Source organism: Babylonia areolata, chromosome 6 (genome assembly GCF_041734735.1).
Source record: "Babylonia areolata isolate BAREFJ2019XMU chromosome 6, ASM4173473v1, whole genome shotgun sequence".
NCBI classification, from domain to species: Eukaryota; Metazoa; Mollusca; class Gastropoda; order Neogastropoda; family Buccinidae; genus Babylonia; species Babylonia areolata.
This window is the reverse complement of record NC_134881.1, coordinates 10293346-10310845: the sequence shown is the minus strand read 5'-3', so window position 1 is coordinate 10310845 and position 17500 is coordinate 10293346. Positions and strand designations below refer to the sequence as shown.

General features: G+C 38.9%; 1 protein-coding gene across 1 annotated transcript in view; it reads right to left on the bottom strand.

The window, feature by feature from the left end:
• LOC143283228 (uncharacterized) overlaps positions 1–3414 on the bottom strand; it is a 79409-nt gene extending 75995 nt beyond the window's left edge. Inside the window, exon 1 of the mRNA XM_076589403.1 lies at positions 3100–3414. The gene's annotated coding sequence lies outside the window, so the exon portion shown is untranslated. The remainder of the gene's footprint in view (positions 1–3099) is intronic.
• Positions 3415–17500: the final 14086 nt, after the last annotated feature.

Here is a 17500-nt window from a genome sequence, read left to right as displayed (position 1 = left end):
CATCTGCAGTTATATCAGGCACAGTTTATTGGTATGAAGCTGAGCCACTGATGGGGAGAAGAAAAGAACTGTCACAATTGCATGTACAGGATTCTCACACATCAACACTGATGTAAATGAAAGATGCAACAACCTGAAATTGTAAGGATGACTGGATTTCCAAATATCTTTTAGAGCAATACACACTTCTACTTTATTTTCACCCACACATTATGTGCAAGCACACACACACACACACAAACACACACACACACACACACACACACACACCACCACCACCACCACCACCACACCACACACAAAAATACTACTGAACACTCACACTAACACTACTGAACACACACACACACACACACACACACTACTGAACTACCTATCATACTTATCTGTCTTATTTCAGCTTCAGCTGAAATAAACATTTCCCAGCAGTTTGTTCTTACGGAGTTTGCCAAATGACTTGTAATTATGTATATCAGTGTTTTAATAACACTGTTTGCTAACTTACACACCATTGTATAATATCAGTGTGTTTTGATGTTTTCAATTGTAACTTGTGTTACTTCCTATTGGAGAACTGTTGGTTCAACACAAATACATGCTTCCATAATTGATTTATCCTTCATGGTCTGATTGCAATTGTAATTTCTTATCTTTCTTTTCAAACCATTTTGTTTGGAACTGTAAAATGTTGGAATCTGATTGTATCTGCAGTTATAACAGGCACAGTTTATTTTATGAAGCTGTGCAACTGATATGGAGAAGAAAAGAACTGTCACAATTGCATGTACAGGATTCTCACACATAAACACTAATGCAAATGAAAGATGCAACAACCAGGTTTGGTTCCAATGTAAAATTCTTCTTAAATAAATTATTACATTTTCTTATATATAATATATATACACTTTTTGTATCTGATTGTAAACATCAACACATAGAGGACACACACACACACACACACACACACACACACACACACACACACACACACACACATATATATATATATATATATATATATATATATATATATATATATACTCACACATATTCTCTCTCACACTCTCCAGTCAAAAGATCAGTCCACGAACTCTCTCTGTGTCTCTCTGTGTCTCTCTCTCTGTGTCTCTCTCGCTGTGTCTCTCTCTCTGTGTCTCTCTCTGTCTCTGTCTCTGTCTTTGTCTCTCTCTCTCTCTCTCTCTCTCTCTCTCTCTCTATATATATATATATATATATATATGTGTGTGTGTGTGTGTGTGTGTGTGTGTGTGTGTGTGTGTGTGTGTGTGTGTGTGTGTGTGTGTTTAAAACTAGATTTGTTTATTTGTGATTCTGCACACTATGGCTGTGTCTGGTCACTAAGACAGAAAAATACTGTAGCCAAGTGTCTCTTGCATACCATGTAATGTTTTTGTTATTTCTAGTGTGATAGGAAAAGAATCTTAAAATAAATAAACGAGTTTAAAAAAGAAAGATGAAATAAATGAACAATCAGTCAAGAGTATAAATTGTTATAGTTCATCTTGTCATGTCAAATATTTGGAATGAATGATTAAGTACAAGTAAATTAAGAAGTAAACGCATTTTTCGTTAAACAAATTATTAAGGACAGACAGACAGTTGGACAGATAGACCTGTATAATGAATTGTACAATATTAGATAAACAAATACAATGCAGAATATATTCACTGAAGGAAAGGGTCAGTGAAAACTGGATGGCAAAGAAGCAAAATAGTGATAAAATTAAAACAGGTCAACAATTCAGTAGTAAACGAATAAAATGAAATAATGAATAAATGCAGTTTCATGTTTATAAATAAAATGTTGATGACTTATACATGAAGTGAATAAAATGAAATCAGCGAATACATATAAATGAATATGTAAGTATGAATTATGATAAATTTATCCAGTTTATCTAATTGCATGAATGAATAGACAAGCAAAATGGTATGCTAAACAACACAGATTTTATTTCATTACATTGTTTGAGACAGTTAACAGATGAGAGATCATTTGATTGATGTAACAATTAATATAGTGGCTGGTGAGTGACTGAATGATTGATCAAATGATTGATTTTCCAATGAATATCAATATCATGCATGGAAAAGTGACTGAATAATTACTAATAAACAGATATACTGGACAGGGTGTGCGATGAATAAATTCAAGGAAACGTGGTGATGTGTTTGAAAAAAACGTCAAAAGAAAATAAAGAAACAAACAGTATAAAACAACAAATGCATGTTATATCTAAATGTTGCCCAATTTCAAATGTAAAAAAAAAAAAAAATAATAATAATAACAACATCATCAAAAACAACAACAAAAAACGAAGTTTTTTGTTTTCTTCCTCGGAAAAAGTGTGTGTGTGGGGCGGGGGGGGGGGGGGGGTATTTTCATGGCAACTGTCAACCATAATTTCCTCTTCATTATCAACAATAAATTATCGTCAGGGCGACACTGACCGCACGTGACTTTCCAAATATGGAGCGTGATGCGTGATGCCTGGGGAGATTTGTCGCGCGTGTGCGAGCGACACGCCTCGCTACAAGTTTCAGGCGTCGGTGTGACCGGTGTGACCCTCAGACTGAAAGTCCAACGCTTTTAACCACTCGGCTATTGCGCCCGTCTGTTTGCTATGATCCCTCGCTTGTTACTCTATTCAATGCATTGTATCGTATCGTATTCATTGTATGACATTCTCTGAACCATAAATCACTGAATGTGTGTCTGATTGGTATGCTGTTTACATAACAAATACATAACCCACACACACACTCACACACGCACGCACGCACGCACGCACACGCGCGCACACACACACACACACACACACACACACACACACGCACACACCGACGTCATGTCAAGAGCTTTAAAAGAACTGACATACATTCTCTGCTATATATCAGTGAAATTTACTGTGTCACTACTGTTTCACAGTGTCCACAACCTGTGTGTGCATAATTTCAACAGGTTGCGATCGAAAGTTTTCAGTAATGCCGCGAGTGTTCATAGAATTCACAGACAACAAAAACCAGACACATTATATTAAATTAGCGTTAAAGACTCAACTAATCAGTTGTGCTCACCAATAATCGCAGTGATATGAAAATCTTCCTTGCAAGATCAGTCAGCAGCGACGAGTGGAAACTAATAGTTATTCTCTTGATTGCTGAGCGACATGCCCACTGGTGGGATCCTTCGCTCTAAAATTTCTCTCGTTTTTGTTGCTGCTCCATTCCCATTGGTCGAGGCCGTGTCGAGGCGCTCCAATCAGCACTAAGTGCACATGCTGCACATATGATGAAATGTGGAGCGATGACCTAGAGGTAACCACGGCTGCTCAGCCGAGCACAGAATCCACCTCCTTAGTTTCCGAGCAGCGTATAGCGTCTCGGGGTCAATTTTTTTTTCATGCCAGACTTTCCCACCGCACTCTACACTGGCACTCTGCACTGGCCGGTGCATTCACCGTGGTATTTCTGGCCCCGCGTGCCAAACCTAGACACTGCCTTCTTTGTTTCACTCGGCCCCGCAGCCCCCCCCCCCCCCCTCCCCCCACTTTTCTCACGCTTCCACACATTTCCTGCAGCGATTACACTCACCCCGCTCTCCATCCCCCTGCTGCTCACACTCACCATGCTACAGTGTGTTCATTTAAACACTTGTTGTGCTGACAAGAAAAAGTCTACAACTCAAAAGGTGGGCTGATCTGCACGCAGGCATGCTAAATGCTCTGGTGATATTTACGATTTCATTGTAATAAGCGTATGTTTTCTTAGAGAGGGATTTAAATTTTACGATTTTTGCGATCATGTTTCTGCTTGACCTTCTCTTCTCTTTCTTCATGTATGTTTCAACCGTTGCCGCAACAATTGCTATGTAAGAAAACATATTGTGTTTGGAGTCAATGGAAAGCTTATTTTGCGTTCTTTGTAGAAATCCACTTCTTTTGTCGTTATTTCCAATCCATCCGGGAAGATGATGCGCGAAAGAAACAAAGCATATTTACCGCTGAACAAGCGTACTAGTGGGGGGCATTAAGTCCGAAAAACCTGAGGAGAAAGCTGCACTTCATGGTAAAAACATTCTGTTTGGTTTTTCTGATTCCTTATTCATTTGTGGTTCATTTGAGCAAGGGATCCACCTTATCACTGCACCGGAAGTGGGCGTGGTCAGCGTCTAAAGTAGGTCACTAAGTTCAAAACAAATGACACTTATTTTCTCGATTATTTCGTTTTCTTACCCAATTTCACACGTGAAAATGTCCAGAACATGGCCCCCGAATGTTAATTATGTTATTATGTACTTGCTATGTTATGTAAATGTCTTCAGGGGTGTTTCGTGACAAAAATAATAAAGATAAAATAAAAATAGAAAATAGGTCACAGTGTCAGTGATGTTAACTGGTCGTTGTTTAATCTCAATGTCCATTGTTATGTTGCTCATATATGTTAAAGAACATGTACATATTTTTCATCTTTCTGTGGGCTACTTGTACCCTAAACAACCCCCCCCCCGGCCCCCCCCCCCCCCCCCCCCCCGAGAAAAAAAACAAAAAAACAAAAAAAAACAAAAACACACAAAAAAAAGAAAGAAAAAAAAAGAAACAAAAACAAAAAGAAGAGAGGGAGGGAAAAAAGATGTGTCTAGATCTTTGGGTGCCATTTATGATAGCAACTAAGCCTCCTTTCTGAATTTCTTCTGCTATGAGTTGATATTTTGCAAAGTACTTCAGTTTCTTAAGATCTGACCTTGATGATACTGATATACTTGTAAATAAAGAAAATCAGTCGTAAATCTGTGAATGTAAGTATAATCAAGGTCGATTCAGCTCTGCCAATTTCCAGAGGCACCACACGCATGTCTAAAACATTTTTGCTTGGATTCGTTTTTAATTCATATCAAGCATTCACCAAAAACTGCAAACATATGCGCCCAATTCGCTTGTTTTGCCATTCTTTCAGCACTGACAGACAATATCGTACTTACTAGATTCAATGTGGAGAAGACCAACTATGATTGTAGAATAGTAAAATCCTTCTCATTCTCATAAGGGTAAAGAGTGCTTCCAAGGAAGGGTGGTGGGTCTTCTCGCTGATGCTTGACTGCCTTCTGTCCTGCAGTCCTTTACAGCAGTCCGGTGTGGTAGGATAAGGAGAAATTTTAATATACCGTTGCGCACACTGGTGACTGTAATTTTGTTAAAGTATCACATTTCACTTTTTTTTCTTGCCCAGGGCATACACAGGTTGGTCCAATGACTCCATGCTGCCCTGGATGCTCCACTGCAGGCTGCACAACATCCATTGCATGTTTTGTTATTGCGATTTAGTGCACATTTTCTGATAGCATGGCCAATGTTGCTAGTATGTCTGCCCAGATACTCATGACGTGCAGCATGGAAGTCTGACCAGGAAAGTGTACCAGTGGCGATCTCACGTTCATCTTCAATGACACCTTTGCAGTGACTTACTTATTAGATTTTTGCCTCTTGACTCCTTCTGGACCATAGGGATGCAACAGTACTCCTCCAGCAGAGTCGGTTTTTGGCTGCTCTCTTCAGCCGGGCCTATGTCCATCCGGCTGTGCCTTCATCTCATCCTCCAAGCTTCTTTTCCAGGTCTGCTTTGGTCAGCCCGCTCGAGGCTTTCGAAGGGTATTGCTATCCAGCCCCATTTCCTCTTCCTGATCTCCTCACTAATGGGCACCTGGTTGGTTCTTTTCCAGAGGCAGGCAGTTGATACGGTCTCTGGTCATCTGATCATTTGAAATACAGTGCAGGCATCTATTGATGAAGGCCTGTCGTTTGCTTGTGTTCGTCTTGGTTGTTCGCCATGTTTCAGAGCCACACAAGAGGACTCCTTAACGTTGATGTTGAAGATCCTCAGTTTGATGTGAGTGGAAAGAGATGTAGAGTTCCAAATTGGCCGCAGGGTGTCCGCAGGGTGTTGAAGGCATGCCTCGCTTTGTTGATGCGGTTCTTGATGTCTTCATCCGCCCCTCCGTCCTTGCTCACTACGCTGACACCTTTGCAGTACACCAACCATTCACTTTCAGTGTTGTGCGTCTTGTTTTCAAGTCTGACGGCTGGTTTTGCACTGACGGTATTTAGACATCTTTGGAGGTCAGAGCAACTTGATGCACTTTTGTGTAGGTGACAGGGAGGGGAGGCATTATTTCCATTCTGGCGGACACCGATTGCTGAATTAGGGGTGTGAAGTGCATAATTGCTTCTGCGTCTTCATGCTTATTTTGTATCAAATATCCCATGGAAGGTGTCTCCCGCTGTTGTCAATCTTGAGATGTGGTCAGTTTTGTTGACCGCTCCAACTATGTAAATGTTTGTCATCATTCTTGGCGGAAGAACTACACCGTCTGTTTCAAATGTTTGCTATACACTGTTTGCAATATCTGTTGAAATAGACAACACACGCTTGTAATGAGATTCCAAGGCCAAGGCTATGAAGGATTTCAACCAGCCCTTTCTTTCTTGTCTGACAATGAACTTTAAGGCTGAAGCAGATTGAGAGTGATGTCTGTGTCCTGTTGCGCTGCATATGTGTTGTTGCTTTTAATGATTTTTTGCATTTATATGCAATTATCTGTGATATACTGAGAACAGTTTGAATCGGGGGTGGAGTGGTTAATTCTTCAATGGAATCTGGCCCACTGGTTATCATGCTGATGGGCGCCTTTAAGTTGAAATGTATACAATTTTCTTGACATTCTGTGGATGAATTTGCCATTGAATGAACTATCTGGCTACAACAGATCACTTCTTATCAGCTCAGCGGTTTTTGCAAGATGTGAGGCTTCTGTATCATAACTGCATGTTTCTTGATGGTGTCACCGAGGTTTTTGTCAAACATTAGGACAGTTCTCTGCCTTGTAAAGTGGCAATGGGATCTGGAAGAGCTGTGCGAAGTTTATGTTTGATACGTGATGAATGCACTTCAGTTTGCTCGATTCCTGACTGTGCCAGTCCACACGTGTATATTCTACACAACTGAGACTTATCACCATCCATGTCTTCATTTTTCCCTCGAGAGTTTGCATTTGACGGATTGTCAGCACGTCTATAGAGTTAAATGAGCATGTGTATGGTATACATCTGTTGTTACCATGTCCCCTGAAGCAAGTTTAACTAAGAGACTTCTATCCTGAAGCTCTTCTGCACAGTTTCTCATCTTGTAATCAAGTCCTAAGTCCAGCTCCTTGCAGTATACCCTCATCACTTTAAAAAATGCATTAATTTATTTGCAGGAATACCAAACAGGTTTCTTGTTTTCACAGGACTAGCACTGGATTTGAAATTCTTATATATATATATATATATATATATATATATATATATATATATATATATATATATATATATTTGCTCCCAGTCACCTTTTAGAGTTTGTCCCTGCTTTCTCTGTTCTACACCTCTTCTGGCACTTAGAAAAATGTAAAAACGTTGCTTCATATCCATCTCCTTCATCAAACAAAGATAGATCAACAGAATTTGGGCAATGTTCTTATCTTTTAAAATCAGCAAGGGTTTCAGTAACATAGGCATAACCAGCACATTCTCGCTTGGTTGGCCAGATCAAAGTTTCTTGTGATGCTGTTTGACATTTCACACAAAGATTCCAGTTGATTTCCATCATGTCTTCAGTCATCGACTTGGACTGTGGCGGATCACAGCAACCACATACATGTCTGCATTGACATGACATAACTCTCTCTGAGAACAAAGCAAGACAGTTGTGGCGAGCTCATTTCTTTAAGTTTCAGTTTCACATTGTTCAGAACCCTGTCGACTGTGAAGGCCTCTTCAGGGCTATATGCTCTAATCATACGAAAAAATCAATTTAACCATACTTCTTTACAGAATATGCAATCTACAGGTTGTCAATAGCTACCATTAAGTCCGTAAAATAATTAGGTTATTTTGTCTTGTACAAACCAAACAATCTTTTTATTAATTTTCTTCTTCTTCTTCTGTGTGTGTGTGTGTGTGTGTGTGTGTGTGTGTGTGTGTGTGTGTGTGTGTGTGTGATTCTTTCTTTCGTTATTTATTCATTTATCTATTTATTCATTTATTTATTCACTCATTTTGTAAACTGTAAAGTTACAGGTATATAATACTTTCATCTAAAAATTAAACGCAATAGCAATACCCTATTGTTGATTACCACACTTCAATAGCAGATTTTTTTAATGATTTTTTTTTTATTTAAAAAGAAAGAAAGAAAAAGGCATAACACCTTCGTTTTAAAAATCTAACTTTTGTCGCTAAGGATTGCCTTACTTCAGTTTCTGGTCTGCCATGGGCGATGAGAACAACAGTAAAAGGTGGAGTTTTTTTCCGATCTCCCAGGTCAACATATGTGCAGACCTGCTTGTGCCTGAACCCTCATCGTGTGTTTTCGCAAGCAGAAGAGCAAATGCGCACATTAATGAACCTGTAATCCATGTCAGCGTGCGGTGGGTTTTGGTAACAAGAACATACCCAGCATGTACACCCCCGAAAACGGAGTATAGCTGCCTACATGGCCGGCGGGGGTAGAGACGGTCATGTACGTAAAAGCCCACTCGTGTACATACAGTGAAAGTGGGAGTTGCAGCCCACGAACGAAGAAGAAGACTGAGAAGAAGGTACGCGTTGCACTGAACACGTGGTTCTGAGCTGTTTGAAGCAACTCAGCTGCACGGTTGTTTCACCACACCCCGTCACCACTGCGTGTGAATATTTGGTAGCTCTTTCCCATTCCTGTCTAAACTCACCGTCGAATCAAGCAACACCGGCTCACACACACACCGGCACACACACACACACACACACACACACACACACACAGACACATTCAAACAAAAACTGAATAAGTAGCCTATAGGTTTAACCTTGCAACACCCCGCACTGAGAAAACCGCGAAACCACACACACCCCAACACTTTCAAACAAACACTGAATAGGGGTCAAACCTTGCAATACCCCGAAGAAAACCGCGAAACCACACACCCACACACATCACGCCAACCTGACTACATGAATAGCTATCTCGGCTTGCAACGATACCGCACAGAATACCACAAAAGCACACACCCACACACATCACGCCAACACTACATGAATAGCTGTCTCGGCTTGCAACGATACGCACAGGATACCACAAAAGCACACACACACACGCACACACACACACACACACAACACACACACAGACACACACACACAACACACACACACACAGGCGCGCGCACGCACACACACACACACACACACACACACACACACACACAACACACACACACACACACACACAGATATATATATATATATATATATATATATATATATATATATATATATATACACACACACATACGCGCGGTGCGCGCGCGCACACACACACACACACACACACACACACACACACACACACACCAACTAAACTTCCTCCAGCTTCCCAAATGTCATACTATCATCGAGAATGAAAAGGAAGCCAGCAAGGATAGAGGATAGACTGACTGACTCATCAACACCACCGGCACACGCTGCTCATTCTCACATGGAGTTGTGACGGTCCCGGACATAAGATGATAAGTATGTTCGTGGCTAACACCGGAGATTAGAACGATCTCCGCTGACACTCCCAAGCCCTGTTTTATTGTATTTTGTTTTCTCTCTCCTGTTCGAGCCTCGCAACATTAAGTGTACGTTTCCGCTTCCGTTCTGGTTCATCGAGACACACCACCCCTTCCCCCACCACCACCGCACCCCCAACTCCCACCAACAGCCGCGACAAGACGTGAACGTCTGGTTTCTGGTGAGCGTGTTGAACGTAACATCTGGTGATTTCAGAGTAGACAGTTCCGGTCCATAGGTCAAGTCAAGTCAAGCCAAGTCAAGTCAAGCTTTCCATATTTTCTCACAATGAGAGCTTACATTGTGGCCTCGTTCAAAAAGAAAAGTAACCAAAAGAAGCAATTATCACATTAGTCGTTTAAAAAATAAAATAAATGAATAAATAAAAAGCCGGGGGTGCAGGAGTGCCAGGGTCAGGCGGTAACGCGTCCGTCCGCCTTGGAGGCGAGATGATCTGAGGGTACGGGGTCGATTCCACTATACTAAAAATACATGGATAGCTCATTGGCCAGGAAAGCTTAAGCCAACTGGACGCCATATTGTTTCTCGTATCCGACCGTCAGTCCGTTGACAAGTCGTCTGCTAACTGGTGGTAATTTCTGAACTGTAACCGTGTATCTTCAATGAAATCGTGTTATGCTTGCCAAATGTTGTGTCTTGATTGAAATCTGCCAATGGTTTATCTACCAAAGTTATTACAGGAAAACATAGCAGTGACACGTGCGCTAAGTGCATGCTGCAAACGGGACCTCGGTTTATCGTCTCATCCGAATGACTAACGTCCAGACCACCACTCAAGGTCTAGTGGAGGGGGAGAAAATATCGGCGGCTGAGCCGTGATTCAAACCAGTGCGCTCAGATTCTCTCGCTTCCTAGGCGGACGCGTTACCTCTAGGCCATCACTCCACAGGTCAGTGTTGACGTTCCTACCCATAACTGATACTCATTTAGACGGGCGCAATAGCCGAATGGTTAAAGTATTGGACTTGCAATCTGAGGGTCCCGGGTCCGAATCTCGGTAACCGCGCCTGGTGGGTAAAGGGTGGATATTTTTCCTGATCTCCCAGGTCAACATACGTGCAGACCTGCTTGTGCCTGAACCCCCTTCGTGTGCACACAGCAAGCAGAAGATCAAATACGCACGTTAAAGATCCTGTAATCCACGTCAGCGTTCGGTGGGTTATGGAAATAAGAACATACCCAGCATGCACACCCCCGAAAACGAAGTATGGCTGCCTATTCACAACTTCACGATAGGCCGTTTTCCGGTTTATAGGGCGCTGCCATAGCCGTTACTATAAACAGTCATGTTCCGGTTTACATTGACGACATGAACAGAGAGTGATGAAAATGCGGTAGGCAGTGGCCACCACCGTTCAGCACATGGTTCTTCCTACAGTAAAATAAATAAATGAAATGCTTAATGAAGGTGTAGAAAAGCCATGTTACGACCATAACCCCATCTTGAAGCAAAACTGAAAAACTACTGCAGTAAATATCGGCCCTGACCTTATCCCTGAAAAACAGATGACAGAAGAAGAATGAGGATGTGTCAACTTAAGTAACGATCGATAATAATACTTTATGCACTCGGCCAATACTCGTGTGTAAAATAGAAACTGTCACTGAGCATTCACCATGGTGTTAGTTTTCTCCTGAAGCAAGCTTTCAGGTACGACCCATAAAATTTTGGTAAATCACTGAAGCTACTGTAAGCGGGACATTTATAAAATAAAATATAAAGTATGTCTTTATCTATAGTCTAATCAGGTTTCTGAAATTAGTGATACTTTAATTACACAATATTAGTTTTAGGGATATGTCAATGAAAGTCAATTCTAGGAAAAGTTATGTTTATCAAAGTTTATCATAATGCCTAAATGAACTATGAGCGTGTTGCCTACAAAGGAATAAATGATACTAGAGTGCGCGCGCGCGCGCACACACACACACACACACACACACACACACACACACACATACACATACACATGCGTGCGCATACATGCATGCATGCATATTACAAACACTATACATTTTAATGTAGTAGGGAGCTCAGTTTTCATTGAAATTTACAAATCTGATAAAATTAACACACAAGCTACTGCTGGCTTATTTCACAGTGGTGCTACAAAGTGTCTGAGTTAGTGATATTTAAATCTTTTCCTTAATTTTCCCAAATTGGAGAATAACAACAACAACAACAAAATTTAAAGATAATAATAAAAGCATTAATAATAATAATAAGAAGAAGAAGAAGAAGAAGAATGACAATAATAATAATACTAATAATGATTTAAAAAAAAAAAAAAAAAGTAGTAGTAGTAGCAGTATAAAAATAGTAATAATAGCATTTATAAGGTGCAAACTACCCAGTGTGACCAAAGCAATTCCCATGAAACAATACATAAAATTAATACAATAGTGCTTAACACTATTAATGACAGACAACAGCACATGAAGACATACAAGAAAACTTTGGATATAAAAATACACGGTGCAAATATCAATAAAAAAAAATAAAAATAAAAATAATAATAATAATAATAAAATATACCTCTCTCTCTCTCTCTCTCTCTCTCTCTCTCTCTCTGTCTCATACAAGCACACAAACACACTTGGTGTAGCTGAGTAGTATTTAAAGGGAATCTTTGGAAATATAATTGTTCTAACTTTTGTCATTAATGCTACAATACAATTAACAGTCAGGAATTGGTGTTGAAAGAGAGAAGTGAGGAGGGGGTTAAAATGGTAATAAATCTGCTCAACATTATCTTCATACTAAAGCCCATTTCACCAGGGAATTCTAAAGGCTGACTGATGAATCCCTGTCAAAATGGACAGTTTTGCTTTGGTTTTACCACAAACTGTACCTCTATCTTGGGGGATGTAAAAGTCTTAATTTACCGCCCCCTCCTCTCTCCTTTGACATAAAAGTGATAATAATGATTATCAAAAATATGCACAGCTGTGTGTGTGTGTGTGTGTGTGTGTGTGTGTGTGTGTGTGTGTGTGTGTGTGTTGAGTGAGAGACAGAGAGGCTGAGGCAAAAGAGGGATGACAGGATGAGGTAGGGGTGTGTGTGTGTGTGTGTGTGTGTGTGTGTGTGTGAAATGCTTAAAGCTGTTTTAGGAGACACTGCACTGCATCCACTGTAAAACAGCCAAGATCAGTCAAGCATTAACATCATAAGTAAATAAGCCTGTCTGCAGTATTTTCATGGATATATTGTTTAAAATTAAATGTTTACTTAGTTTTGAAAATTCATTAGAGTAGACATATTGATTAAGCTCCCTAAATCATATCTTGGACATTTCTCAAATTCATAGTACACAGAGGGAAAAATGGACTTTTGACATTCACTGTTACATATTTTTTTTAGCATGATTTACTTTGACATTGGGTAAGGATTAGTTAATAAATTTGTCAATCATCATACGCTCCATTAAAAGTTACTTAAGCACAAACAATATTACTATCACAGATAAAACATGCAATAAAGAACCAAAAGCACTACAGATAATAGCTAAGGTTAAGAAAGGATCTAAAATATATTATGATATACTACTTGAACCGATTTTTATATATAATATAAATTCTTTTATCAAGTGGGAGCAAAAACTAGATATTGCAATAAATTGGGATACGACTATGAAACAAGTGAAAAACATAAAGGAAGTAAAATTGAAATGGTTCCAGATTAGAATATGTCATGGTATATTGGTTACAAACAAAATACTAAAAAAAAAATGGGAATAACAAATAGCGACATGTGCAATTTATGTAAAAATGACATAGACACAATTCAACACTATTTATGGCACTGTACATTTACTCATCTCTTTTGGGGGGACTTAGAAAATGTCTTGAAGGAAAAGTGTGAAAATTGTGCAAATGTAAAGTTGAATATAGAGTTAGTATTATTTGGAAATGATGATATTACAAAAAACAGATGAAATATTTGACTATATCATTCTAGTGGCGAAACATTTCATCTATAAATGCAGAATAAATAAAATCAAACCATGTATAAAGTACTTCCTTACAGACCTAAGAAACATATACAAAACCGAAAAATATATACACTCGATGGAAATGATGTCCATAGCATTTTCTAGAAAATGGTACCCATACATAAAAATGATGGAAGGCAACGAGGAGGAGGAGGAATGACAACCACGAATGTAACGTTTGTTCTTTTTTTTTAAGAAATATTTTCCCTTCATATATTTACTTTTTTTATGTAGTGCATATGACTATTTGTGTTTGTCTGTTTGTTTGTTTTTTGTTTTTGTTTTTTTTTCTGTATAAAAACAATGTTGTATTGTTGTTTTCCTGCTTTATAGTTTAAATAACGTTTAATAACAAGTAATATTATTAATAATTACAAATACAATTTTTGTATGTCCGCCTGTATGTATGAAATGTATGTATGCACTCATTAAATGTTAAACTTGAATAAAAATGTTTATTAAAAAAAAACAAAAAAAAAACACTTTTTTGTGAATTTGTAAATGGCTCATACATTGGTCTATTCTTATTCTCAGCCTGTCCTCACTCAGAATGTCATATGAATAGTGGGGGGGGGGGGGGGGTAAAAAAGGAAAAAAGAAAGAAAGATAGGGAGAAAATTTTGCCCTTCCTGTAGCCTTTGCGGACAGAGAATAAATAAAACAGGTAGTAGTGTGTACTATTCACCCTGCACCTAAAAGGTTGTACAGATTAGTTGCAAAAGAGCAGATCAATATAAATGTTTAGGGATTGGAAAACTGTTCAATGCAAAGTAGGCCAAAATCACTGAAATATTGATGAAAATTAAAGTTACCAGCTGGCTGTATGGGTTCTGAATAAATTGTTAGTCATGTATGAAGCATTCACTTTTGCTGTTGTTGTTGTTAAAGTTGCTGATACTGAATTCTCATTCCTGACCACAAGTGGGGAAAAAAGAGGATATGGGGGTGAAATGGTGGATCAGCAGATGATCAGCAAATTGAAGAAGAAAATGATAATCAATGGGAAAATCTGTGAGATAAATATGGTGTCAATATTCAGAATTTACTATATTTCTTTTCATATTATCTATTCATTGACATCAGGTGAAGATTTTGCATTATTTGGTAAGGCAAGGAACTTAAAGGAAGGCATAAAAGCCCTCATGTGGTCTTGCGAGGTTAGCAGTACTCAAAGCAATATGAAATTAAATGAAAATTTGTAAAATTCCTAAAATACCTAAAACTGAGCATCATCCTGACATCATCAGTTTTAACCAAAGACACCCTTAGTACTAGCAGTGATAATTTCAGATACCACCACCTTTAATTTCATTTAGTCCACTTGACAATTATATGCCATTTCAGGACTGATTAACAATCATGTTATATCATTTTATTGTATTCATGATAATATGGATACTTCATTGATAACATATATAAATTATTGGTGGGGTATAAACGATCATGCGCGAAAAAGCCGACTCGTGTACATACGAGAGAACGTGGGAGTTCCAACCGTACGAACGAAGAAGAAGAAACTCATTCACACCCACCTTCTCTGCCGATTGACGCCCGATGAAAATCAATGTCCAGTCGCCACGAGATGACTCCTCGTCTGCTCAACAGTTGCTCAGTGATCGAAACAAGCACACACACACACACACACACACACACACACACAAATGTCATTCATACGCTTGACGCTGGCTCGCTGATTCGCTGACGGAAAATAACGGGGATCGCCGAGCCGTGAAAAACAGCACGTAGGCGATAATTATAGTTACGGGAAGCTCCACTGCGTGAGTGGTGTGAGTAGAGGTGTGGTAGTTGTTGTATTTGTATTTGTATTTCCTTTTTGGCCCAACACTCGGCTTATATCACAGATTGACATAAGTTTTACATTTGGGCCAACAGCAAAGTGAGAGCTGTATTATCAATGGTTTCTCCAGTCAATGGGAAATCATTTACAGCTTAGTCTTTTGTGAAGGACTATGACTCTCAAACTAGGAGGCAAAATTGCACTGGTTCTTAGTGCTGCAGCCTTGTGGGCTAGTTGGCCTTTGGGAACCATCCCAACGCCGACTGTCCTAAAACCCTCTTGGCCGAGAGAGTGGGGATGTAACTTGGGCAAGACACTCTCCACTATAATCAAATTCTAGCCCAAATAGTCGGAACAGCAGTTGCCTCCTCTGCTGTTCTGATGGTCATAGTCGGATACGACAGACTATCATACAAATTTGTATTTCCTTTCATCACAACAGATTTCTGTGTGTGAAATTCGGGCTGCTCTCTCCAGCCCGGGGAGAGCGCGTCACTACACTACAGCGCCACCCATTTCTTGTCTGTTTTTGTTTTTTTTCCCCCTGCGTGCAGTTTTTTTGTTTGTTTTTTGTTTGTTTGTTTTTTCATATCAGTGGATTTTTTTGTACATATTGTCTTCATCCGTGCGTTGTTTTACAACTTTCTGTTCTTTTATATTGACTTCAGCATAGTAACTGTTTTGTCTTTTTAACGTTATATTCAATGATTTAAACTTCATTTTTCAATATTTTCAATGATTGGAAGAAAAAAAAGTAGACTTTGTGATATTCTTTTATGTTATATTAAATTTCTTTATAGTTTTGATTTTACATGGACTGAATAAGACAAGAGTAAATTGGTCATCTTTCGATATTGTTTTAATTGACCTTTTAACATTGATTTCAATTTGGCATGGACAGAGCAAACGTGGGTGAACTGGTCGTTTCAATGCTGTTTTAATTTAACCTTTTGATATTGATGGCATTCTGCCATGGATTGAGCAAAACATAGGAGTATCGGTCTTTTTACGGTTTTGTTTTTTTTTTTGTTTTTTTTGTTTTGTTTTGTTTTTGTTTTGTTTTTCCTTTTAACGTTTATTTTTTAGTTCCCTGCAACTTGTTTCTAAGAACATCAGGATGTTCCTCTCTGAAATGGACTCAGTACCGTCGGCTGGGCTGTTAGCAAAGTTTTTATTTTATCGGATTGTCCTGATAATTTGTTTCGATACTTGGCAAAAGATTGGTTTTGAATGGAAACCTTGCCAATTTAATTCTGGTGCTAGAGTGACCTGATGATACTTGTTCATTTACTTGGTGAAGAATTGTTCTTTTTTTACATAAAAAATTATTTCAGATAAAAACTTACTTCATTTCTGTTTGTCATGAATGGTCCATTACTTGATCCAAATACTTGGTAAAGGTTATTTAGAATAAAAGTTCTGTCCATATTATTCGTTGTGTCTGTCCTAATATTTGGTGGTCCAAATACTTGGTAATGGAATTGATTGAAATGAAAAAAAAAAATCTTTGCTCTCTTAATCAATGTGTGTGTGTGTGTGTGTGTGTGTGTGTGTGTGTGTGTGTGTGTGTGTGTGTGTGTGTGTGTGTGTTTGAGAATGTATGCGAAGAAAATTTTGTTTCTCTTCCTCCCTTACAATCTTCGGCTTGCTCTTTCAACTGCATTACATAACACTGGAGTGGGAGTGTCTGAAAGTGACTGCACAGTTCCATGAAAACACCACTCACTATCGGTATATGCGTGTAAAAGATATAACTACCAAAAAGGTGAATTATGCCGAGAGTGAGAGAGATACACATATGCACAAGACACAACACACAATTGACAAGAACACCTTATTATATGCACAAAAATATTGTTGATAGGTGTATTGGTTACCAAGAACATAGGTAGTTTATGCACAGAAAAACAAAAGAAACAGATTCATAGACGTTAACAACATAACAAACACAGTATAAGCTCATGACAGACAGACAGACAGACAGACAGAGACACAGTATAAGCTCATAAGAGAGACAGAAAGAGACAGAGACAGAGAAAATG